Source organism: Lactuca serriola, chromosome 8 (genome assembly GCF_051521515.1).
Source record: "Lactuca serriola cultivar US96UC23 chromosome 8, Lser_US96UC23_V15, whole genome shotgun sequence".
Taxonomy (NCBI): Eukaryota; Viridiplantae; Streptophyta; class Magnoliopsida; order Asterales; family Asteraceae; genus Lactuca; species Lactuca serriola.
The window spans coordinates 33281821-33309773 of NC_136415.1; the positions used below are offsets into that span (position 1 = coordinate 33281821).

General features: G+C 38.6%; 1 pseudogene; it reads right to left on the reverse strand.

The window, feature by feature from the left end:
- Positions 1-23362: 23362 nt before the first annotated feature.
- LOC145066773 (ABSCISIC ACID-INSENSITIVE 5-like protein 2) lies at positions 23363-25625 on the reverse strand (annotated as a pseudogene).
- Positions 25626-27953: the final 2328 nt, after the last annotated feature.

Sequence of the window (27953 nt, forward strand, 5' to 3'; positions counted from 1 at the left end):
GATTATATGTGTATTGTCATGGGTATGGGTATTTTGGGGGAACTCACTAAGCTTTCGGGCTTACAATTTCAGTTTATTGTTTCAGGTACATCAGGAGATAGTGGCAAGGTAAAGGCGTGACCGTACAGCTCCTCACTTTTTATGACTTTGTTTTTGGGATACTCTTATATGATACATTTTGAAAACAAGTTTTGTAAGGGTTAAAAGATTTGAAATGTTTTTAAATTTTTAAATTTGGCATGATTTTTATGGGTCTTACAAAACGATTTTAAAGCTTGAACAAATAAACAAGGCATCAATACAATAGAAACCAAACATATCTCTGATACCACTAATGGGTTTGAGCAACAAGAACATCCTATGTGCTCATGCAAACCCTAATGCGTGGATCTAGGTTTCTCTAATTGTACATGCATTCATCCAAGACTTTCTAACCCTACATCTAGTGATAATAATACAAAATTATAATGACCAAATCAGATCTAGAAGATTACCTCTTGTTGCTTGCTTGAATCTTCTTGTCTTTGATGCTTAGAGTCACAAGTGTAACTCCTCTAATAGCTAACAAACACCAACTAGCAAGAGGGTAGTATTTGAGAGAGGGAGGAGGCACACAAAGTTGGCTCTAGGGTTCTTAGAGAAGTAGTGGTCGATTTCTGTAACCTAGGGGTTCTATTTATACTGTGAGCAGCTAGGGTTTCAGGCAAAACCCTAATAAATAGATTAAACAATAAGCAACCCATTGAACCTTATGGAATAAGGCCATGGAAGAAAATATGATGGGCTCCCATCATAATTTCGTTCATCCCTTTATCCATTAGGTTTCCCAACCCAAAATTCAACTATCAAACATTTGACAGTTTAAGCCCCTTTATTCAGTTAATCTCTTTTAGTCACCAAATGAATTCCTAATTAATTTATGACTAATATTAATCAGATAACATGACTTCTCCTTTAATATATTACTCTTATAATATATTAATAAACCTTAATAGCTTCTCTCTCTCTTTCCATAAATTACCCTATCAAGTTGCTATGGTGAAGGCAACCCAAAAGGACCATGCACAACCGGGTCAAGTACTTACCAAATATAGTTACGGGCTTAGACACTAATCCAACAATAATGACATTCTATCATGTATTATTTCTAGCTACAGGCTTCTTACTTTAACGACAACCGCGACACTTCTATTGATTGCTTCGATTATCTTTCACTTAAATCTTCTGGCTTAAGTCGGATGTTACATCGAACTTGGTTCTCTGAACCACGAAGAATACATATCTTAGTCGAAATCGATATGATATGACCACTGGGTTCGGAATAATAATCATCTTCTTAGTCATTACCGAAATGATGGTAACGACAAACATGAATAAAAAATCAATTACTAGCGCATTGGTAACATTGGGACTTTTCCTTATCCAAGTGCAAGTCTTGTGCTTCCGGTAGTATAGGCCTCTACTACCTTTCACACCTACTCATACTCATCGCAAGTATTGTCTCATAGTTCTCCAAGTCACCATACAAGAATTTCACATAGTCATTTAACACATCGAATAACGTAACTAAGGCTTATAATACTTCTTGAAACGATTACATAGATATTGAAGTTCACCCTACACTATACCAGTTATATTAGGCTACACCACATGATACTATCTATATGGCTACTTTATAGATCCTTAATACAATCCCTTGCATTGTCACATATTTCATTAAAGATCATCTGGAACGCTCTTGCCTTTGGCTTCGGCGATATGTTTGGCTTTGTAGCTCCTTCCCTCTTTGGGCAGTCTTGCTTGAACTGTCCTTCTTTTTAACATCCGTAACACACCCTTTTTTTGAATGTACACTCATTGACGTAATGGATGGTCTTCCCACACTTGAAAGAAGTCACTCATAGCCACATTTCGCATAGTGCTTCTTTTTTATACTTATCGCACCATTTTGCTTAATTTTCTCCTCCTCCTGCAAGCTTCTTGGAACTCGTTTTTGAAAATCTTCTCTTCATGTTGGGCCTTGAAGATCCATCAAACTTCCACTTTTCTCCTACCTCAGCTCTCCTTAGAAGATCCTACTCAGAGCAGTACTTCATTTTCAGTTGCACCAAAAAGTCATCCCAAGACATCTTGTTAGCTTCTCCCTTAGGCACGGTATCAGCTAGTAGCTTCCACCAGTTTAGTACCCCAATCTTCAAAAGTGTAAACGCGAGAGTGGTCTTCTGTTTGTTGTTGCAGTCGCAACTTTCATACATTATCTCCATCTTAGAGATCCAATCCTTGACTTCTACCAGTGTTGGGCTTCCAGAAAGACTTGGTGGTTTGGATGCTATGAAATCCTTGTACTTACATCCACGTCCATTATTTTCTCCATCGATTTGGTTTCTTCTAACCACTCATGGCTTAGCTTGACTGACAGTCTAACTATAGTTTCCTTCCTCTGATTGTTCAATGTTCAGTTCAGGCTGCACAACAAGCATAATAGGTTCATCCCTATTAAGCAGCATTTGTCTCATCACTTCCCTTTGTTCGACCATCATAACCTGAATCATTGCTTAGTCTTCTGCCATCATGATTGGCTTGGGTGCAGCTGCTACCTCTGGTGCATGCCCAATCACAGGCCGCTGATTAGCATTAGCGTTTTTAAATTCGCTTCAAGCTCTTACCATGTCGATCTATACACCAAATCATACGTTCGGTTTGCAATGACGAGACTTAAGATAGGGAAAGCTTTATTTACGATAGACGTATAAATCTCCTTATCACTCTGAAAAGTTGCTAGTTCTAATACTGTAATTAAATGCTTAGAAATCTAAACACATAAAGTTTCCATATTGTGTCGGTAACAGACCATATATCCGATCAAATAATTGCATATAAGGCATCTTTATAGCTATAACATAATTCATTTAGCACATAAAAGCATTTTAGGCAACTTCCCTATATAAGCTAGTGCTTGTGTCTATTCAGGTGTACTACCTAAAATATATTAGAAACACTCCTCATGATTATCGCTTAACATTCTAAGTTTAAGTCTAGAAATAAATCCTTACTCCTAGTTCACTTAAGCTAATGCTCTGATACCAACTGTGACATCCCCAAATTCACGGTCATTTTAAAAATTTTATTTATGCTTATTTAAAAATCAGAGTATCAATTTTAAAGAATAATATTGCGGAATTTGTTCCAAGAAAAACACGATAATAATATTATCAAATCATTTCCGAACAAATGTATTTTTTATATATATTAAAACATTGGGATGTCATCGTGAATACATAAACATAAGCATAAATAGACCATACATGTATTTACACTGATGATTTACATCTCTGTTAATCTCTCAATGTAATGTAGCTTTCTATCGTATCCAGTGATACAAATAAACTGAGTAGGTCAGGTTGGGAAACCTGGTGAGTACATAGGGTTTTCAAACCACAATAATATAATTATTATGTTTAATCATCAAACAATTAACCCAACTTCTCATCCCCATTATCTTCTTTATTCTTAAGGATCTACCCTAAGAAATCATCTATTCATCATTCATTCATTCATAAGGATTGTCCGAAGGAATAGGCACGATGTCCATCGCTGCCAGGGTTTATCCAACAAGCACTAAGTTCTTAGTTGTCGATGTTATCTATTAGGCACTAAGTCCATAGCTGCCAATGTTCATCTATAGGGCACTAAATCCATAGCTACCAACGTTCATTTGTGAGGTACTAAGTCCATAGCTGTCAAAGTTTTTAGAGTATATCTGGTGAGCACATTGTTCACAACACCTACAGGTTGCGAGCCTAATAGCGTTCCATTGGACTGTGTAGAATAGTCCATGGACATCATCTACACTCTGCTAAATGACTGGATCATCACTTATATCAAGATTTCTTATCATCTCTCAATATCATCTTTTGTCTCTCATCATTCATCTCATCTTCCATCTACCCATCTTTACCCAATATATTTATAGGTATAAAAATACATATACAGTTTAAATCAAGTAAAATGTGTATATTTTGTTCATCCAGCATAGATATCAAGAACACAAATAATATGAACACAGAGCACATAATTTATATTAAATACTTCATATCTATGTGTAAGATTAAAGTAACTATGCACTCACTTGTTAAAGCGATGACTCAAAATTCGGACAATGCTTTACTTACAACAATCGTCTTTTCCTTCGATGAAAACTAACATTATTATTATTGCTAAGTTTTAGTCTAATATTTATTGCAACTAATTATTTCAACTACTATGTACAGACAGGGGCCAAACATGAAACACCGGAGGGCATGATCATTTTGGCATTTAAGCTGTTCTGAAATCCAACAACCCTTTGCGGCCCTTCAAGCCAGATTCCCCGTATTGCGAGCAGTCAACAGGTATTATAATAACACTTTGTATAATTTGTAATACCTAGCACATATATTGTTTATAGGTTCATAATAATGATAATGAACTTAAACATAAGTTATACTTAAAGTAGTGTAAGCATAACTCACTTACAATGGAGTTTAGCTAGGAGCCGGGCTTTACGGGAGCAGAACTTCTGAGCCAAAAGCTCTTCTTCTCGGAGCCTTCTGGCAATCAAGGACTCCCCTCTAGCACTTAGGAAGTACTAGGGAATGGGAGGGACTAAGAGAGGTAATTGAGAGAGAAAGAATGGGAAAGATGTGAAGAAATGAGGTGATCCTCGCACCTATTTATATGTTGAGGCTTCAGACTATACTGGACATAACCTCAGAGTATGTTGCGCGTACGAGGGGCAGGTTTGGGAATCCTATGTGAAGCCGTGGAGAGAAAGGAACGATCAAGATTTAGCCATATTTCAGCCTCGTATCCTCCCATAACTTAATAAACTTCTAAATTCCGTAACTTTTGCATACGAACTCCATTTTTGATGTTCTTTATATCCACTCGTAGGTAGCGACATGATCAACAACTTTAGTTTACACTCCGTCGGCTAATTTTGACTTTATTTTTAAAGTTATATTTTAACAGGCTTAGATAGATAAAGTTCGTTAAAAATTCATAACTTTGTCATCTAACGTCCGTTTTTGTCTGTATTTATATCGTTGAGTTCCTATTAATGATATCTTCAATTTTCATTTAGGTTGTGTCGACTAAAAACCGATCAATCTAAAATTCGATTTTCGGGTTGTGTACTGCTACGCTAAATCTTAGAAAAATCATAACTTCCTCAAATGAAGTCAGATTTGGATGTTCTTTTTATGTACGTTCTTGGTTCAATGTACAATACGACTTTCATTTAGATCTCTAAGACTAAAAAGTAATTTATCAGAAGTTCATTTTTTACGTTACGTGCTGTCATACCAGTTTAGCCGTAAAACTTCGATGAGTCATAACTTCTTCGTTATAACTCGGATTTAAGCGTTCTTTATATGAACGGAACCCTTGTGATATATACTATAGCTTAGTTAATATTATTTATTCTAAATAATTTTCTATCAAAAAGTCGTTTTTGATGCTTATTGCCTCTAAATTGACTAGCCCGAATCTGTGGGCGTTATAGGTAAACCTGAGTGTTGTTGGTGGATAGTTAAATTGGGTTGTCGGAGCCAAGTAGAAATGCAGACTAGTTTAGTATGTGACCAGTTGGTTTTTGCTACGATGGTGCACTTATTTGCGGGATTAGCATGACGACGTTTGGTCGAGAAGTACTTGATCCAATCAAATTCATGGATTTCTGGACATCTTAGTTGATGTGATTGGTTGCATCATGAAGTGGAAGAAAGAGCTGATTTCGAGGAAGAAATCTAATTTACATGGGGAAGAATTGTAACATCTTGTTTCTTGTCATTTCTTCTTTAATGGTCGTGGGCCGGAAGTTGATCGTGTAAAGGCTCTGGGCCTTAAAGAGGTAGTGTTTAGACCTTTGGATTGAGGCAATGATGGATGCGAGATCTTAACTTTTGAATCATGTTTTGGGCTGAAGGTTATAAAAGGGAAAGCCTTACGCCAGGTTCTTGCATGAAATATGGATTTTTGTTATTGATGTTTTTAGTCCAAGATATCTAGATAATATTGTGGGGCTCTTCAATACCTTTCCATGAATATAAATATCATCGAAACAGAGTTGGAACGAAGAAGTTATGATCGTTAGAAACTAGGAAAGTTTTGCGTTAAGCCGAGTATGTTGTGCGTACTAGGAAAGGCTGATCGCGGAGGATCAACCTAGTACGCTAGGCGTACGTGATCAGAACCCAAACCCTAATTTTGGGGTTTAAAGCCCTATTTAAGCTCCTTAACTCCCCCAAACCCTTACCATTCTTAGCCTTCACCTCTCCAATGTCCTCTCTTGAAACCTTAATCCTAGTTTGAGCCTTGTGAGCTAAAGGTAGTGTTTTTGAGTGCTTTGTAGTGTTCTTGGTACATCTTAGAGAAAAAGGAGCTCAATGGAGAAGCATTGGTTGCATTGGAGCTTGAATATCAAAACTTGTTCACCTTTATCTTTCTTCTAGAGGTATTAAGCTTAAATATTGATGATGCATTTGTTAGATCTACCTAGTTTTTGGTGTTATGAGCTTTTGGTCACTTTAGTGCATAAAGTTTAGATCTTGAAAGTTGGTGACCTTGTTATGGATAAAGTTAGAAACGTTACCCATCTAAACATCATATTGATTCAGATCTGAGGGTTGAAGAATTGGACTTAATGGATTAAGTTGAGAAAGATGCACTTTTGGTCCCTTTGAGACGTAAAGTCTAGATCTCGGTGGTTTGGACCATCTTAAGCGGTAAAATTGGAGACTTTATCCATTATGGATCTATTAGGAACCATAAAAATGTGATATTGTTCCTCGTATCCTTTCCATGCAAGATTTGTGATGTCTTAATGGATTAATAAGTTAGGGTTTTAGCTTTTGGACCTTTTCTAGCCATGGAAAGTCATAAATGTGGAAACTTTTGACTTAAGTCGATGCTATGAGTATAGATCTGAGCTCTGGACAAAAGACCTTTAGGGATTAGGTGTTTAATGAAGGAATGGGATCTGGCCATGTACGATGGGCATATGTTGAGTACGTTGGGCGTATTCAGCAGCCTTAGACTCTGACTTTCGTTGACTTCTATTGACCGTTAACTCGTGACCAAGTTTGTCCTCGGGTCAAACTTAAGGTTAGGATATTAATTAAGATTATTTCTGGTTCTGGTGTTAGTAGGTTTATGAGTGCAAGCAGTACATAAAAGGGATCGTATCGCAGTGTTTCATATTTCTTCAATTTAGGTGAGTTTTCCTCACTATACATGTGGGTCGAAGGCACCAATTTCGGTCCACTAGGTTATGTATCCTGGTATATAGGATGTTGTTATATTGTGGTTGATGAGATTTAAAACCTTTAAATCTATGAAGATCGATTAGATCTCAAACAGGTTAGTAAATATAAAACTGTAAGAACACGAAAATAAGAATGAGACAAGATTGAATCAAACGTGTCGAATGATTAAACAAAATCCTTAGAAGAGCTCGATTAAGAACATCAACTGTAGAGGATTGGTAGGTTACAAGAACGATTAAAGAAATCTGTAGATACTATCGTTACGCTCTAGATTAATCTCTAAAATCATTAACCTAATATGCATGCAAGCATATACTTATATATTAAACATAATGGGCTCTCGGTTGGACAGGCCCAAACCGGAATACAAAATAAATAAATAAACATTCGAGCCCAATGACGCAATACTTAACCAAAACTTCAGCTCAACAATCTCCCCCTTTGCGTCAATTGGAGCGAGACCTTCACTTGTTACTTGGGCCAGCAGCGGAGCCAGGTACGTTCTTCTTCACAGTGTTAAACAGACGAGAGATTAGAGCCAGAATCGTCTGCCTGAACCTGATGTACCATTGGATCATGTCGTTGAAGTACTTAACATCATCCGCTGCATTCTCTTTACACCTTCGAATGATCGATAATACATGCTCTAGACAAGTAGTGGTGTAGAGATGTTTGTCAGCTAAAGCGAAGAGACATTTTTGTCCTTCGGCTCTAGTGAACATAACCAAGTTGCGTCTCGGGTCGATCTTGCCCATCTTCATTTGATTGAGATCACTGGCCGATCCCACAGGAGCTATCTTCGGTTTCTTCTTGAAGACAGTAGCGACCTCCTGATCCATCAGGGCAACCTCCATGATATAACAGACAATCATCCTCTTGATATGGTCTATAATCGGACCATATTCAGCTTCATTTGTCAAGAGAATGTTGTGCAGAACAATCCAATCATGAGGATTTAAGTTCGGTAGATCCGCCAGAGATATAAGGTGTTCAGTTTTTGCAGACCCTCGAATCACCTTGAACCGAACGTTTATGAATCTTCCTTCGGTGTAAGGCTTCAATACCCGAACGTTCACTATCTTCTAGGCGCTCCAAGTTAAGTACTGAGGACGAGCAGCTTTCAGATAGAAATCGATGAGCTCCCTATCAAGTTCAGCGTTGGGATGAGGGACTTCAAAGATATTTGAGAAGGCATGGAAGATGAATGCCTTTCGAGTCAACGGCATGTCGAACTGTGAATCGACAGAATTAACACAGTCGAACGAAATCACCGGCTCGAGCCATAAGATGCTGGGAGTATCTATGGCCTCTTTGAACAAACGCTCCCGAGTCCAGGCAGGGAAGAGAGTCTTCCTGCTCTCGAGGAGATCGTGGGCTTCCTTCTGCTTGCGTTCGGCTTCCTCAGCCTCTCGCGCCACACGATTAACATCATCATCCACATTGCGACTGTTCTTTCGTTTCAACATGTCAGCAATGGTTTCATCATCTTCATCTTCATCTTCTTCCTCAGCTATATTTTTCCCTTTGTCCTTCACACCCGAACCCGAAGCTTGACCAGTTGAAGGTGGTTCGGTTGTGTGAGTAGCTTTGGAGGAAGGATGTGGTTTCGATTCGGTCTTCTTCTCTTCTCCCCCTTGTTTCGGAATGGACACGAAACATGGTAAGCCTTCTATTTTGCTTAGAATGTCCATGGCAGGAGAAAGCTTTTCAGCAAGGGTTCGCCTCACCGAGTGGTTGAGAATAGGATCGTGTGCTTCTAGGATGTTTGATAAGGTAGCGTGTACATCCGAAACACATGTCTTGATGACTTCCCTTTTGGATCGAAGAGCTTCAAGTTGTTGTTGTGAGTTTGAAAGCTGCATGCTCTTGATCTTGAGGGCGGTGGTTTTGCTCGCCAGAACGTCCATCAAGGAGTTTTCAGCTGCGAGATCCTCCTGAAGCTTAGCGAGGCGCTCGTCGATGGAGGCACGAAGGGCCGAGTTGTCGTCGCTTATGGTTTGGCGAAGTGTAGCGAACGAGGTCAACTCCGTAGAAACAAACTTTGCCAATTGCTGAACAATCGGTTCCAAAGTTGTCTTTGTGGCGTCGGCGCTTTCCTGTAAGGACTTCAACAGAATAGAAGCGTCGGAGAATAGTTTATCGACTTTTTCGGTCGCAGCCTCACAGGCTTTGGTAGAGGCTTTGATGGCGGCAGTAGCTGAGGCTACCGAATCATGCTGAGCCCTGGAGAAGGCATCAACAAGCTTCTGAAGTGCAGCTTCAGAGAAAGAGGACTGTTGGTTGGAAGAGGAGGCGAGAAGTAAGTCAACCTTCTCGTTGAGCTCCTTAAGATGCTTCTTTGTCACTGGAGCATCATCCTCTTCATCACTCTGAACTTGAAACGGACTGAAATAGACCGAATCAAAGGTCATGTGATCACCGCCAAGGAATGGGTTGTCTCCATCAGAGGCATTTTCTGGAGATGGTGGAGGTGGTGAAGCTGGGGGTGTTGTGGTATAGGTATGTTCAGGTTGAGTATGGGTTTCGGTTTGAGGAGGTTCGGTTATGGGTGGTGTTTCGGTTGCACTGGTATGAACCCCCGTATCAGATACGTTGGTTGTAACCATTGCAGTGGTTGTTGTTGTATCAGTAAAAATGGGTGGTGGTATAGGGAAAGAGGTTGGTGGAATAGTGGTAGTGGGAATTATGGTCGGAATGGAAGTAGGAATGGTTTGAGGAGGTGAAGGGATTGGTGAATTATGAAGTTCCATCTCAGGGGTAGGTGAGCGAGGTGGAGTGTTGCCTCTTTGAGGGGTTTCGCCTCCTTGAGAGCCATCCGAACCCGAATGCTCATCTTCTGAGTTACTTGAAGAAGAGGGAATAACAAGCTTGCGCTTCGGTTGTGTCTTCCTCCTCTTCGGCTGTGGTGACTGAGCAGCCTTTGTCTGTTTCCTCTTCTTGGGAGAAGGACCCTTAGGAGCTTTGGTCGCTTGCTTCCCTTTGTCCGCCTTTTTGCCCCTGGGCACCGGTTTGTCTGCATCGTGGATGGACCTGAGCATATCCGGTGTAAGTTCCCTAGGACCAGTTGCCCTGAATTCCTTAATCGTCCGTATGAGCCTGCTGTCAGAGGGCATGTCGGCATACATTGTCTTCGGAATGGAGCCAATAAACGAAAATTTAGATGCATCAGAGACGATGATCTTCTTGGTATGAAACGTACCAATAGAAGACATCGATGCATCAGCAGCAGTGGGAATGTCGAACTTGTCCATCGCCCACTTTGTGATTAAGATCCAGAACCGGGCAAGCGACACCTCAGAATGTCGTGATGATGAAGAAAGGCTCTGGATGAGCTGTTGCCAGAGGACCAACCCGAAATCCAAATTGACCCCGTTGTAGACTGCGTACATGATCGACAAGAAAAGTCGACTGGCACCCTCAGATCCTGAGCTTCGTTCCGACAAGCCCTTGAAGAGGACTGTAAACAAGCCGTTCCACTGTGGCGGCAAGCAGGACTTTTTGAACTTAGCGACGGAGGTGAGGACCTCCGTGTACCCCATATTGTAGAACATGCTGTAAAGATGCCCAACCAGAATCGTCTCCGGATTTATTCTCGATGGGTCAACAGCCAACCCTAGCATTGTGCAGAATCGCTGCCTAGAAATCGAGGTCTTGTGATCAGCGACTTCAAAGAATACCCGCTCAACTGCTTTGTCGTAATACGCAGTTGCATACACCTGTGAGAGAGCTACCATTGGCACAGACTCAATCCTTGAGAGAGCTGGAGCAATTTGGGAGTACTTCAAGCACTCAATGATCGGCGACATGTAGGAGTCGTACGCCAAAGGGTTGAGGTCAATCACCAGACATTGTTGCGGACGAATGGGAAGGATCTGTGAAGTAGCATGGACGGAAGAGGGTTCTGCCATTGTTGAAGGTATGAAGAAGATGATGAACAGGAAAGCTTTTTGGAAGTAAAAGTTCTCTTGAAATTTCGGAGGCAGTAAAGAGGTAAATGGTGGTGAAGACGGCCTTTTATAGTGGGTGATAGGAAAGAGAAAAATCGTTTCAAATCTTCTATGGAAATACGAAAAGGTTTCCTGAGTGACAGATGGATGACAGTTGAGGCGTGCGATGATCACGTAGGAGAGAGAATGTCAGATTCCTAGGATCACGCCGCCCAACAAGCGTCGTTTCAGGGAGAAAACCGTTTCAATTCCTCACGCGCCTTTAATTGCCAGAGAGATGACGCTTGGATATCGCACACGCGTCCACTTTGTCAGTAAAAGGATGGCCGTTTCAAATTCACACGCGCCCCTTTTGAATTTTTACCACCGGTTGAAATTCAATCCTTTTATTTCCCGCCTGAGTCAGCAACCTTTCGTCTTATCTTGTAAAGCGCATCTTTTTGAACAAACTACCCACGTGGAGGATTGTTGACCACGTCTCAATTATTAACATCCAATGCAACAAATTAGCCTGAAATTAATTAGTAACGGATTTTTGGAAAATCAAAGATTTTCGTGCAAAGAGTGTAAAAAGAAAAGAAAGAAAACAACTCTTTTTAGGATTAACTGTGATGTCAATAATGACACGAAACTGATGATCCTGGGCACGAATCTCTTCCTTTAAGGTCAAGAGAGACCTTAAAGTGTTAGTGTGGAATCCCGTTGAATTACGATCAAACACTTTTTAAGAAGTGTTGAAAGGCTGCTTTTAATTAGGCTACATTGGGGTGGCTTACTCTTTGATGCAACAATTCTAATCTTGAAATAAGAAAGAAAGGGATCAAAGTACTTGTGAGACCAGTGTAGTCTGTTGAACAAGTAGGTAGGAATTTATTTTAAAATGGCATGGAAAAATATAAAATCTCAAAAAAAAAAAAAAAACTGGATCCTAAGGGTAGAAAAGTTATGGTGTTTAACAATTTCATAGGAATCACACAAAATAAAATTTGAGATTTCATGAAAGTACAGCCGTCAATTCTTTGGTGAAAACTTGAGCAAATTAATTGATCACCGTCAATGCAGATTTGGTGTTGAATTTTGGGTTTCACTCAGCTCGTAGTGACACGAAACTAAGATCATAAACACAGATGTTGTGTAACCATAAACCTCAGTGGTAATTTCTGAGAGTCTCAAGGGTTACGATGATGAAACGAATGTAATGGAGAAGTGTAATAGAGATGGTTCAAGAAGAGAAAGTACCTCTGCTGCGAAAATAAGGACCAAGCAGAAAAACTCTTAACTCATGTGAGAAGAGAGTGAGGTAGCTCATGATTAGAATAAATGAGGTAGCCTTATTGGGAAGACAAGGTTTGTTTATACCAGGTCATGAAGGCTATTATTCAAAATCTTATGAGGCTTGGGACACATACAGTAGCATGCTTCTAGGGACACTTAATTAATTCAACATTTATATCCCCATAAACGAACGAACACACAAAAAAAAAATTTGGAGTTTTTGAGATTTATATATAAAAACATAAGTAAAAATTGAGTTAAAAAAAACTTTTTTAAAAAAAAAAGAAAAACTGAACCCGAACGTTCGGTTAGTATTGGTTAGGAAAAATTTTGAAAAACCGAACTCGAGCGTTCGGTTGGTTTTGGTTCCAGAAAATGTTGAAAAACCGAACCCGAGCGTTCGGTTGGTTTCGGTTCAACAAAATTTTGAAAAACCGAACCCGAGCGTTCGGTTGGTTTCGGTTCAACAAAATTTTGAAAAACCGAACCCGAGCGTTCGGTTGGTTTTGGTTCAACAAAATTTTGGAAAACCGAACCCGAACCTTCGGTTGGTTTCGGTTCAACGAAATTTTGTAAAACCGAACCCGAACCTTCGGTAGGTTTCGGTTTTGGAAAATTTTGAGAAACCAAGGGATTTAGACATGCAATTGGCAAATACTTTCAAACACTAAGAAAAACAATTTTGTACAAGAAATATACAACCAAGAAAAACTACCTTTGAAGTAATGAGCGAGTCGGATGGTTTAACCGAACCCGAACGTTCGGTTGGTTTCGCTTCTTACGTTTGAGGTTGAGAGGTAGTATGAGGTACTGACTCTGATTCCATCATACCTAACCCTTGCAGTATTCTGTTGAATGATGCTTCAGGAAGAGCTTTGGTAAAGACGTCAGCCAGTTGATCAGTGGTTCTTACGAAATGAACTTCGACGTTTCCATCTTCCACGTGATCTTTGATAAAGTGATACCTCGGTGCTATGTGTTTGGTTTTAGAGTGTTGCACTGGGTTATGACAGATCCTAATTGCACTTTCAGAGTCACAATATAGTGGGATCTTCTTCATATTGAGTCCATAGTCTCGAAGTTGACTCTGGATCCAAATCACTTGAGATGTGCAAGATGCAGCGGCAATGTATTCCGCTTCGGCAGTAGACAACGACACACACGTTTGTTTCTTAGATTGCCAGCTGACCAACTTCCCGTCAAGGAATTGACAGCCACCAGTTGTGCTTTTTCTGTCGAGTCCACATCCTCCAAGGTCAGCATCAGAATAGGCTTGAACGAAGAAGCCTGAGTTGGATGGATACCATAGACCTAAGGAGGTGGTTCGCTTGAGATAGCGCAGAATGTTCTTTACTGCAAGCATGTGAGGTTCGCGTGGGTTTGCCTGAAATCGAGCACAATAACACACAGAAAACATGATGTCAGGCCTGCTAGCAGTTAGATACATTAGTGAGCCTATCATTTGACGATAGAGCGCGATATCGACAGCTGGTTTGTCTAGGGATGGAGTTAGCTTGGTGCCGAATGCCATTGGGACTTTGACTTTGGAGTCTCCCATCATACCGAACTTTGCTAGGAGAGTCTTCGTGTAAGCTTCCTGATTGATAAAGATGCCTTCGGGTCCTTGTCTAATATTTAAACCAAGGAAAAAGTTAATAGGACCCATTGAGCTCATTTCAAATTTAGTCTCAATCAACTTTCTGAATTCAGCTGTTAAGCTGGGATTCGTAGAGCCAAAGATGATGTCATCGACATAAATTTGAACTATCATAAGGTGGTTACCTTCCTTTTTGCGAAAGAAGGTTGGGTCAACCGAACCTTGTTTGAATTTAGACATCTTTAAAAATTTTGTTAGCGTTTCATACCAGGCTCTCAGAGCTTGTTTAAGGCCATATACAGCTTTATCCAGAATGTAGCAATGATTTGGATATTTTTCGTTCACAAACCCAGGAGGTTGCTCCACATACACGGTTTCTTCGAGTTCTCCATTAAGAAATGCACACTTCACGTCCATTTGGAAAACTTCAAAGTTTTTGTGGGCAGCATAAGCAAGAAATATTCTTACAGATTCAAGCCTAGCCACAGGAGCGAAAGTCTCTTCATAATCAATCCCTTCCTCCTGACAATATCCCTTTACAACCAGACGAGCCTTGTTCCTTATAACATTCCCTTCCTTTTCCATTTTGTTCCTAAAAACCCATTTAAGACCAACAACCGAAGCATTTGGTGGAGTTGGAATGAGGCGCCAGACTTTGTTCCTTTCAAATTCATTTAGTTCGTCTTGCGTTGCTTGAACCCAGTCAGAGTGATCGAGGGCAGTGTTAACTGTCTTCGGTTCAACTTTTGATACGAATGAGTTAAACATACAAAACTTAACCTTTGAAAATAAGGATGTCTGTTTTGCCTTCAGTTGTGATCTGGTCAGAACCCTCTCAGAGACATCGCCAACCACTTGAGAGATAGGATGATCTCTGGTCCATTTGGTAAGAGGAGGGTAATTTGGATCAAAGGTTGGGTCTAGTTATGCATTGATCATTTCTTCTGGCTCAGATTGGCTATCGTAGTCAGGCGTCATATCATCATGCTCCCCCTCGATTGATGAACTTTGAGAAATTTGAGGTTTAGAGGTTTCTTGTGATGCCGGAGTTGCAGGCGTTGTGGCACCTTCGGTTGCAGTTGTAGAGCTTGGCTCCTCCTCGACTTGTGAGCTTGGCTCCCCCTCGACTTGTGAGCTTGGCTCCCCCTCGACTGAAGTATCATTGGATGGAAGTTCATCAGAAGTCGATCCTCCTTCGTTCATCCTCCTGGCAGCTTCTTCGACAATTTGCTTCATGTGGTCGACCTTGTTGTCAGCTGCACCTACTTCGGAGAGAGAAGCTTTCTCTGGTTCGTCAAAGAGCTCCAGAAATTTATCGTATAAATTAGCGATCGAGACTGTGACTTGCCCAGTTTGAGGAAAGATTTCCCCAGCGGTGTCTTCTTTAGCTTGTAGCTTTTTGACATAGTCATCGTCAAAGGTCACATAGTATGTCTCTTCAATTTTCCTTGAACGCTTGTTTAGGACCCTGTATGCCTTCGATATGAGAGAGTAGCCCAGAAAGATTCCCTCGTCGGCTTTGACATCGAACTTGTTGCGGTGCTCTTTAGAGTTAAAGACAAAACACCATGAGCCGAACACGTGGAAAAATTTCACATTGGGCTTTCTGTTGTTTAGTATCTCATAAGGTGTGAGCATGAATCGTTTGTTGAGAAAAGACATGTTCTGTGTAAAACAAGCAGCAGAAATAGCATCAGCCCAAAAATAAAGAGGTAAGGAAGCGAAACTTAGCATAGTTCGGGCAGCTTCGTACAAAGATCGGTTTCGTCTTTCGACAATTCCGTTCTGTTGTGGTGTGTAGGGAGCTGAGAAGTTGTGACTTATTCCCTTTTCTGCAAGAAATTCTTCAAACTCCCTGTTCTTGAATTCAAGACCATTGTCGCTTCTGATGTTGCGAACGACCTTCTTGAGCTGTACTTCAATCTGCCTGATGAACACTTTCAGCTTCTGAGTCGCTTCAGATTTGAGCTTTAGAAAGAACACCCATGTAAATCGTGAAAAGTCATCAACAATAACAAGAATGTACTTGCTACCACCGATGCTTTCGATAGATGAAGGACCACACATATCGATATGAAGTAATTCGAGTGGTTCAACAACTTTTGTGTTAATTATAGATGGGTGACTTTGACGACTCTGCTTCCCCATTTCGCATGCAGCACACAAATGATCTCTATCGAACTTGAGCAATGGAAGACCCCTAACATGACCTCCAGTGACAAGTCGGTTGATATCTTTAAAGTTGAGATGAGAGAGTCTACGGTGCCACAACCAGCTTTCGTCAGATTGAGCTTTTGATAACAGGCATATAGCTGGGTTTCCTTTGATGGGTTTAAGGTTTAAAGGAAACATTTCACCCTTTCGCTCCGACTTGAGAATTACTTTCTTTGTCTTTTTCTCAATAATTTCAGAACCTTCATCATCGAATGATACTTTGATACCTGTACCTCCAACAAGCTGAGATACACTTATGAGGTTGTGTTGAAGTCCTTCCACATAAGCCACCTTCCTTATAGTAAAGTCACCATTTGTTATCATTCCGTATCCCTTTATGGTGCCGAAAGAGTTATTTCCAAACTTGACATTGCCACCATTTGCAAGAGATCTATATTCCCTGAGCTCCTCTTTCCTCCCTGTCATGTGACGTGAGCAGCCACTATCGATGTACCATTCTTCGTCGAACTGCTCGTCACTTATAACTTGCAAAAATTAAGCAGATTTAGGAACCCAAAGTTTCTTGGGACCATGGGAACAGGAACAGTAAGAGAGATGTCAACTAGATATGTTCGTTTTATGAGTGTAGTTTCATCTTTCTTTTTAATGGTAAAAAATTTTATCTTATTAGGATTGGGTGCGTTCGGTTTGGATTCTGGTTTGGATTCATTGACCTTCTGTTTGCCCTTTTGTTCAGCTGACGAATGAGATTTTTGAGAGCGAACAGAATTGGCTTTAGAGCTTGATAGAGATGATTTGGAAGAATTAGAAGAATTAGATGAACTAGAAGGAGTGGGTTTAGATTGAGAGGACTTCTTGGCTGGAGACTCTAGGTGACCCTTTTGCTTTTGATCATTGGAGGGACTGACCTTAGAGTATTGATCTCTTTTAACTTCAGAACTGAACGTTTGCTTTCGGTTGGAATCGTTCTTTGAACCGCACCTTTGCTTTCGGTTGAAGTCATTCTCAGAACCGAACCTTGGCTTTCGGTTGTTGTGACTCTCAGGTTTTCCGGCAGGATTGTTTTCATACTTCAGATTGTTGTCTTGATGTGAGAAGTATGCATTCTGAGATTGCCAGAATTGTCTCCTTTCAGAGAGATTCTTCCTATATCTTTGGTTCCTTTCTCGTTTCTTATTCCTCATCTGCTTTGGTTGATGATGAACATTAGCTTTCATTTTCGGTTTCTCCTTGGCAGGTTCATTTTGAACTGTAGGAGTTTCATTTTACACAGAGGAAGTAGAGGGAACGTCTTCTGATGCCGAACTTTCATTCTCCTGAGGAATGTCTTTTGTACCGCTGGTGCTTGGCTCATCGAAATTATCTGGCTTATTTAAGGGTTTAGGTATGTATCTACCTTTACTCTTCCAAGAGGTTCTTTCTGACAGGCCTACTGTTTCATCAGCATTATCGATTGGAGCTGTCCAGAAGAACTCATCACAGCCTTCAGCATTGTCTTCGTTCACAATAGCCGTGAGTTCAGCCGTCTGATGTTCGGTTACTCCAGTGACCTTGTACACTTGATTTGGAGTGGTCTGGACCTTTTGATATACGACTGCTTTCTCTACTAAGATTGAGGACTTTTGTTGGGACAATCGAGCGAACTCCACAGAATTTTCAAAAATTAGATTTTTGTGGTTTTCAGGTTCGTTTTTAACAAATTCTGAGCAGTCAACCGTGTCCTCTACAGAAATTCCACTCATGTTGTCGTCCTCGTTAAGCTCAGATGCATTTTCAACATCAATTTTGTTTTCCGAGCTAACGTTGGCGTTTAAAGAGTCAAATTTTTGTATGGTTTCGGTTCTCAGTTTAAGTCTATCATTTTCATCCAAAAGGTTTTTAAGCATATCCTTGTGGTCCTTGGATTTAATGAAAGATTCAATTTTGTCCAGTCCATACATGTAAGTCGGATTGACATCATCAGATGATATCACACTTTCACAGTTATAAGCTTCAGCATCAATTTCATCCTCCTTAAACTCCAGGAAGGGCAAAATCATGCGATGGATCTTTTGGCCTATTTCACAGTCTAAGTGAAGTTGAGTAATATTAGAATAAAGACGTTTTGCAATTAAACAAAAAACATTCCGCTGTTTTAACAACTTTAAATTGTCTCTTTGTAAATAGATGTTTTCGTCTTTGATTTTAACTAATTCAGACTCCTTCAACTCGATCCACATGCGCCGCTCCTCACTCTTCGATGACACCCTGCTTAATTGATCAGTTAGGTTAGAATTGGTGACTCGAGTTTGAGTTAAGCTACTATCTAGATAAGAAATTCTTGTATTAACATTTTTTAGTTCTTTCTCATAAGAGGATGGTGGTACTTTAGATGAAACAAAAACCGATTGTACCTTCTTTATCAGTTCATCAAGCTCATTGAACTGCTGGCAGAGTGGCTTGGCTGTAAAGCACAAGTCCTCCTGCACCTTCGGTTCCTTGCCTCCATTATCGGTGTTGTATCCCCTCATCTGAGATACATCTGACACCATGAAGCATCTTCCTCCACTGCTTTCATCCTTTGCCACATAAGCCTTTCCATGGGTAGGCTTCCTCACTTCATCGTCTTCTGAGTCGGTAGACCAAACTTCCGTGCTACCGAACTCGTCATCAGCAACCGAACCCTGCACAATAAAAGCATTAGTAGAAGGGTTAGCGGTAGACTTCTTCTTTGATGAATGATGGCAATGGGACCCTTTGATGAATTCTAGGTTAAAAGCCCAAGACTTGTCTTTTCCCTATAAATAGTCATGTATTATTCATAATTAGGGTTAAGAGTGTGAGGCAAAATGTAGCCGCCACGTGAGGTTTCTTATGTAGTGTTAGATTCTTTAGTCTATGCTTTAAGTGTAATTTATTCCTCATATTTCAATAAATCGAGTGATCATTCGACATAATCTTCATTATTTGTGTTTGTTCGTATTTTCCGCATCTTGTTCATCAAATCCCAATTAGGGTTTTAATCCCAACAAGTGGTATCAGAGCGGGTCTTTGAAGATCTATTGATTTTTGAAGTATCGGTTCTTGGTTTGGTGATTTTCTGCACATATATTGAAGATTATTGGTGTTTTGGCGGTATCGAATCAAAATTATGTTCAAGTTACTGTTCATAGGATTGTTCATCCACTGTTCATCTGGGTAATTCTTTATTAACCTGTTCGTATTTTTTTTGGATTTGATCGATTGTTTGATCCAAAATCGATCAATAATATCTCTTTTGATTTAGCCCAAAGAATCATGTTCCTGTTCGTCGTATTCACTGTATTTAGATTTGGATCTGAAAATCGTCTATTTTGTCAATAGTGGCCCAATTGTATTTGATTTATATTCATTCAGCCGAGTTCATTGGTGTAAGCCCTTAACTTGTTCTTTGACGTCGCACGTTCTGGTTCACGCAGTCGACACATCTCAAAATTGGGAATGTTGCATCTCGATTTCGCAATTCGTTCTTATATTCTGATTGAATTCATGATTCACGACTCTTATTTAATCATTTGTTCTAATTTGATTTACTAATCGATTTCTGTTCTGGAGTCAAAATTTCTAAATAGTTTCATTCTCAAAATCGTTTTTGATTTTATTTGATTATGGTGTTTGAATCAATTTGCTTAATCTGTTCCACATGTCGATTGGGTGTTTGTTCAATGGAAATTTCAAATTCTAATGATGAACGGATGAACAACACTGTATCTCGATTTGGATGATGGCAATGGGCCCCTTTGATGAATTCTAGGTTAAAAGCCCAAGACTTGTCTTTTCCCTATAAATAGTCATGTATTATTCATAATTAGGGTTAAGAGTGTGAGGCAAAATGTAGCCGCCACGTGAGGTTTCTTATGTAGTGTTAGATTCTTTAGTCTATGCTTTAAGTGTAATTTATTCCTCATATTTCAATAAATCGAGTGATCATTCGACATAATCTTCATTATTTGTGTTTGTTCTTATTTTCCGCATCTTGTTCATCAAATCCCAATTAGGGTTTTAATCCCAACAGTGGTGATCTGTTAGATTTGTATCTTGGTATATAGGATGTTGTTGTGTTATAGTGATCTAATAGATTTATGTACATATCCTTATATGATAGGATGTTGTAGTAGTGGTATACTGGTTGTTATCTAGTGGAGTGCCCTAGGGTTGTATGTAGTCATGTAGGATAGCCTAAGAACTCTTGATCTATGCTTTCTTGCATGTTCCTTGTTTGGTTTTGGGTCTAGAGTAGGATCATTTGTTCAAGTGGCTATCTCACCTCTGGTTACTTGTGGTTATGCATTTCATGAAGGTTAGTTGGTAGCAGGACAATGTGTTGTAAGAGGACTAATAGGCGGGAATGAGTTGTATGATTGATGTTTACATGTATTATGTGCCTACTTGATCCTTTATTGTTTATATGTCGACATATGGTGGTAGTAGGTTGAGGCGGTCTTGGTTTATGTTGTAAGCCAAGATACTCAGAGCAGGCCGGCTATAAGTCGTAGGCACGGAGGCTCAGGAAGAGCAGTTGGGCTGAGGCGGTAGGCCAACTAACCCAGGGTATTCCAGACCAATGGATGATTGAACCCGTTGCACATTGCCATTCTAGTCCGAGGACTGATTCAACATGGGCATTCGAATTTGATGATTGTGGGCCATTATTCATGTTTGTATGTCTATCATATGTGGTATTTTGGGGGAACTCACTAAGCTTTGTTCTTACCCAGTTGTTCATGTTTTTTTTTTCAGTTTTTTATCGGTGATTATGGGAAGGCAAAGGCGGGACTGTACACACTCATCAACAACATGAAGATTCTCGTTTCTCATATTACCCTGATTTTCAATAAATGTATTTTGGAACAAACGATTTTTTAATAATGAATTTATAATTGGAAGTTTTACTTTAATAAAATGAAATTTTTTTGTTGTGAAAACGGGATGTTAAACTTCCCTATTTTTCTAGATTTATTATTCATAGGTATTCCAATACACCAACATTTTCATTTGTTATATTTCATACTATCATGGAAATCTTTAACATTATACGCCTTGCAGGTTTCCCAAAACAGTGAGTTTAATGTATCGCTCTTTCCGAATTCAGATGCTATATTGAAATACAAATAGATACCACATATTCCATGATATACATGAGGGAATGATTGTCAATGGATGTCACTATTGATGAGCCCTATCAATATATGAATGTAAGGTCCTCCACATTGCCTATACATTCGTGCGGTTTTTGAAGGTGTCATGGTCATGTCTCTGTACATTCACTTTTGCAAATGTCATAAGCAACCAGCATTCACTACTAGAAAAACAGCCTTTTACGACACGAAATGTGTGTCGTAAAATGCTCAGATGACGCGCAAATGTGTGTCAAGGAAGGCCCTGTCATAACGAGAGACGACACGCTTTTGCGCGTCGTCTATTTACGATGCGCATTTACAACGCACATTTATGACACGCATTTACGACGCGCAGTTATGCCATGCAATGTGTATCAAGGAAGGCCCTATCCTAAAGTAAGACGACACGCATTTGCGTGTCGTAACCTTACGACGCGCGTGTTTATGTCACGCGATGCGTATCAAGGAAGCCCCTGTCATAAAGGAAGACGACACACATTTTTGCGTGTCATAATTTTAAATGTTTTTAAAATCATATATTGTTGATAGATTTACTAATTTTCAAATTAAATAACATATTAAAAGTCTCATAATACAAAATAAAATACCATAAACAATAAAGATAATTCATTACACTAATATGTCAAATACAAATAATCATTCCAATAGTAAGTAAATGTAATACATTGCTAATATTGCATAATATTTATTATAGAAAAACAAAACATGTACATTAAAAGGAACCCGTGGTAAGTAAATTTACCATTTTAACCCTCAAACATCTCAACTCTTTCAGTCACTTTCACACAAATACACAAGATGGATTCATCATCATGAAAAATCTTTACATGGTAAGTAAATTTACCATTTTAACCCTAGGAAAGGCCACTTTAACAAATATGATATTAAACAATATGTATAACTGTCTGTTTGTTTATTAACAGAAACTAAAAGGCCTGGAAAGTTTTGGACATGCTAATCAAGCATTGGTTTCTAGTGAGTGGTCAAAAGTGGAGAATTCTTCCACTGATTTACATAGTTATACAAGTGATATAGACTATATAGATTCAGATGATATAAAAAACCAACAATAGATGAACAACTTTAGAGAAAATAAGATCAAAATGAATGTGAAAGTCAATTTACCAGCAGAAGAAGGTCAAACTACTCTTCATGTTGCTGTGAAGAAAGGGCATTTAGAAATGGTGAGCCTTCTTCTAGAAGGAGGGGCAAATGTGAACAAGTCGGATTTACGAGGGTGCACACCAAAAACTTTAGCTTAACAGCAAGGAAACAAAAGCATATATAACCTCTTAATAAGTCATGAAAATAGAAGAAACGAACACAAAATAGAATTTGTGGAGCCCGAAACAATAAATACTACAACATACTTACATACAATAAACCGGGACCCGAGTTGTTCCACCTCATCTTCAGAGCCTACAGCAAGCAGTTCCACTTCCACCGGTCAAAAATTCAAAAAGTCAATGAGAAGGGTGACTATTCATGCAAAGTTTAAGATGAAAAAAAAACATCAGGAAATCAGCTTCCAAAGCTCATAATCTTACCAGATTCGTTAGAAGAATTGTTGATCTTTGTAGGTATGTTCTCAATCTATCTATGTGAATTAATATATAATAATCAAATCATGAAACCTAAAAGTAGAAAGTTTAATAAAAAAATGTGATTGATGATGTGTACTTTGACTTGTAGGCCAAATGTTTGGAGGGTGTAATTTTGTGAAAGTTGTCAACACGGAGAACGCAGAAGTAGATTATTTGAGTGTAATAAGAGATGGAGATCACTTGTTTCTCCTTTCAAATGATTGTGAATGTAGGGATGATTATAATGTGACTTAGAAGCATAATATATAATGGAAATTAAATGAATTGCAACTTCAATAAAAATCTAAAAACTTGGATAATCTTAACTCATCATCACTGCCTTCAAAAGCAAAGCAGTTACAACAAGAGATGTTCTATCTTTTTTTTTGCGCTCACTGAACAACAATTATCAACATGATCATATCCTATTTCCTTCCATTTTGAGTAATTGTTGATGTGTACCCATTTTAACCCTGTTGGTGCTTGTAGTTCAACTCAAATGATATAATTTGGGTTGTTGAAAGAGGAATGGATTATTCCTTTTTGGTTGTTATGATGGGAATAGGGTGAGCTTCTGTGTTGAAAACAAATTGGGTCAATGCGATAACGTTACTTTCTCCAAATAATAAATATAAATATTTTAGGGTTTCACTCAAGAAAAAAGTCTCATTTTTATCTCTTCTTCTAGGAGGAAGCATGGTGAAATCATCAAGAGAGGTATAGCCACCAGATACAACCTTTGTGTACTTCTCAAACCCCTCAAAAATTGACCAACCCCATTCACGATATCTAATAATAACATTAAAAAATATATATATATATATATATATATATATATATATATATATATATATATATATCATAAAAAATAATATATATAATCAAGATTAAAAAAAGTAATAATAATCATAGAACATACTTTGAATCTTCTGTGACACGATACAGAACAAACAATGATTTAACGGTTTCAGGGCGCAAAAGGTTATGGTGATCAGCATGTTTGATGACAATGTCATGAATATACTCTGAACTCTTGTTTCCTCCATCAAGATTTTCCTCAGAGTAGCCCTGATTTATCAAAAACACTAATATTTATTAAAAAAACAAGTAACATCTGAATAAAAATAAGTCACCACTATAGATTTATCCAAATTAAGTCTTTAAGTCTATTGAGTCGAAAATAAACAGCAGTTGAATGATCTTATATAGACAGGATATGGATAATGGACATGGGAAACAATAAAAAACACTTTTTTATGAAAAGAAAAAATAATAAATATTAAAGAAAAAACAAACCTAGATTCACTGACCTGAAATACATTCCTCCCCCCAACAATTGCTCTATTTACAAACTTGGTGTTGTCCCTTGTGATATTTGCTTGTGCAAATACCATTTGGTCAATACCTGTCCCACTAAGTGTTGTTGAGGTCATTAACTAAGAAATACACAAATAAATTTCCAAATCTTATCATAGTAACACTACATACAAGTAACATTCCCATTAAGACATTTCCCGTAAGGAAGAGACTGGATGACATGAAAAAGAGAGAAAGGACTATGAGAAACAAATATACATACCTTCTGCCTCCTGAGTCTTTCATTTTCCTCTTCCAAACGTGAGATTTTGTTCTCCAGCTCATGTGTCTAAGTCTGTTAAACAATATAACATTTTCTCATCACATATTTATAAAATGTAAAATGAGAAAGAAGACAGGAGTTTAGTATCATACCTGTTTTCTTGCTTGAGAGCGTGCAACAGATATTCTTAATCATTCTCTTTTTCCTCCTTTCCACAATCTTCTCTATCACATCTCCAGAAGTAACTCGTTTCCTTCCAAACTCAGATACACTCCCCATCTAAGGGGTAGGATACAATGTCATACGTGTCTCCAGATAACCAATGTCTATTACATTCAGAGGAGGGGTTGTGGTACTTGATAATGGCCTGACATAACCACTTGTTGCTGTGGAATCTGTGGGATTTGGTAGTTCATCCACTGTGCTTCTGGTGGATCAAGATTTTTCTCATGGTTTTTCTTTCCAGGAGAAGATGATTCAGACACTATCCCTGCCTTGACTAAAAAGTCCTCCAGTGTCATCTCACCAAGAGTAGCTTGTCTCTTACAACTACTAATATTATTAATGTTACTCTCACTACCATTTGTCTTCTTTTTCTTCTGATCTTGTTGGATATCTTGCCAGACCTCATCGAATGTCTTCTTGGTTAAATCCTTGGTGAATGTAAGGCTCAATTGTCTAGGCAAAGATGAAGCAGAAGCAAGTTGGGTGAGTTCGGAGTAATCAGGGGAGGAGCAATTGTTGATTCGTTGATTAGCTTCGGCACTCCAAACATTCTTCAGAAACTCATCAAGGTTCATAGTACTGAAAGGTTTCCCTAAATCACCTAATTGTTGTTGAACCTCATCTAAAGTTAGGTTATGCAGAGATCCTTGCCTTGACAATCCATCGAACACAGGTTTTTGTGTTCCACCGTTCGATCCCATTGTTTGAGTCCCCATACACGGATCGCCTGACTATCTTACTAATCTCACAAATCAAACTCCAAATACCAATAATCAAAGTAGCAATTAGTCAATGCCTTTTTTTAATTAATCAAAAAAAACCTATATGAACTCCTAATCTGAAATGTTACGGAAAAAAAACCCTCAATTCAGATGAATCGGAAACGGAATACTAATCAGAGTTGCACCATGTCGAGTACCAAACTTTAGATTAACAAAAATAGGGGACAATGAGAAAATCGGCGTTATTTTGAAACAACATTATAGAAGAAGAAGAAGGACGAGAGTATCAAGGCGGGGTTTTAGAGTTTCTTTTGATCGATGAAGATTTTAGGAACTTCAAATATGAAGTTTATTTGTTGAAGAGGATTTTGAAGAAGAAGAAGAAGGACGAGAGTATCAAGGCGGGGTTTTTTATTTTTTTGGATTTCATTCCCCCCTTAGCAATTAAAAAATTGGAGAACGCGCGTTCATAAAGAAAAATATAAAGCGACAGTTTTAGACGATACGCTTTTTTATGATAGGTGCCCTCCGTGTTTTTAATTTTATTTGTTGGACACTATTTTTAGGGCACACACAAAATGCATATCCTCTATCCTTCAAATTTTGCAAAACCGACATCATTTTTTAGGGCACACACAAATGCGCGTCCTCTATCAGCGAGTGTCATTGTTTGCGCATCATTAAAGGGCTGTTTTCTAGTAGTGATTATCTGGTTATGTCTGTATATCATCACTGCAAGAAACATCGTACCATTGCATTCACCCTTCAGGCCGTCAACATCTATTATAAGTGTCGACCTACAACAATTGAGGAAAGGCCGTACCTACAAAACATATAAAAGGCATTAAAAATTACTCATTATGAATTGTACTTAATATACTTATAAAAAGTATTACTACTTACAGAGCACCCAAGTGTGATATACACAAACTCAAACCGATCATCTTAATTTGTTTTAATATGAGTAGTTGTTTCGCGATTATGTTTGACCAAGTTGTGCACATACGTTGAGAGTTTGGTAAATGAATATTCCATGGTACATCTTAACAATACGAGCTTAGATTTTTTCCCCACCAAGCCTGTTGGTATGAGATATTAATTGGAAATTTGCAATTCATATCCCTAACAATCACATCCCCTAAGTAAGCTCTTTTATAATCTACAACCATAACCTCAACAATAAATTGGTCGCTTACTTTTTTGTTTCGTTTCGATGTTGAGGTTGCAACTCTATAGCAAAACATGTGTATTTGTCAACAACTTTTGTGACTTAGAAAAAACTAAAAGATTTGATATCCTTTACCCTAAACAACCAATAACAATTTTTAACAAAACAATCCACCTCAAACCTTTCTTTAGTCGATCAGCTAGACCTGTACGACAAACCTTCGGCCATGCATTTTTTACGATAACGAGCTTAAGCTTCTCTTTACTATCGAAAAAGTGTAGAAGTTTGATCTTTTGACTTGTGTCTACCCTCTATGAGGTAATGTTGACATTATCATTAACAAGACACGAAGGCAAAGGGGCATACCATGAAACATGTTATCTGAATATATAAGTTTAGGTTCATCGGCTTATTCTTCTCCATCAGAATTACTCTCTAGGTCGTATATGTTGGTGATTTTATTGTAAACAAGGATTTTGTGTAATTTGAACTAATATGTGAGATAAGGGGCTAATAATATGTACTTTATATTAAATTTTTGATGAGTGCATAGTGCATGTATATATAAGATCTAATGATGAGGTGGTACGAAAAATGGTGAGGGTCAAGCAGTAGAACTCCTAACGGGGTCCTAAGGACAGCACCCCTGGAAATTGAAGATGAAACATCATCAATTCTTGAAAACAACACTTGGGTGTTGTCTGGTTTTCCTCGAGGTTCTAAATCACTTAGTTGCAAATGTATTTTCAAAAGTAAAATGAATGTTAGTGGGACTATTGATAAGTACAAACCCCAATTGTTCATTCAAGGTTTTAGACAAAAACCCGGTGTTGACTATTTTGATACGTATGCTCCGGTTGCGCACATTTATACTATTAAATTGTTAATTGCCTTAGGAAGTATTCATAACTTGATTCTACATCAAATGGATGTTAAAACAGCCTTTTAAATGGATAACTTGATGAAGAAGTTTACATGAAACAACCAGAAGGTTTCGTTATGCCAAGTAAGGAGCATATGGTATGTAAAGTGTAAAAATATTTGTATGTGTTAAAACAAGCACCCAAACAACGGCATCAAGAGTTTGATGAGGTTATTTTGTCCTTTGGTTTTAAGTTAAACTAATGTGATAAATGTGTTTATAGTAGATTTAATGATGCTACTGATGCAGAAGTGATCATGTGCTTGTATGTAGATTACATCATGATTTTTGGTACTG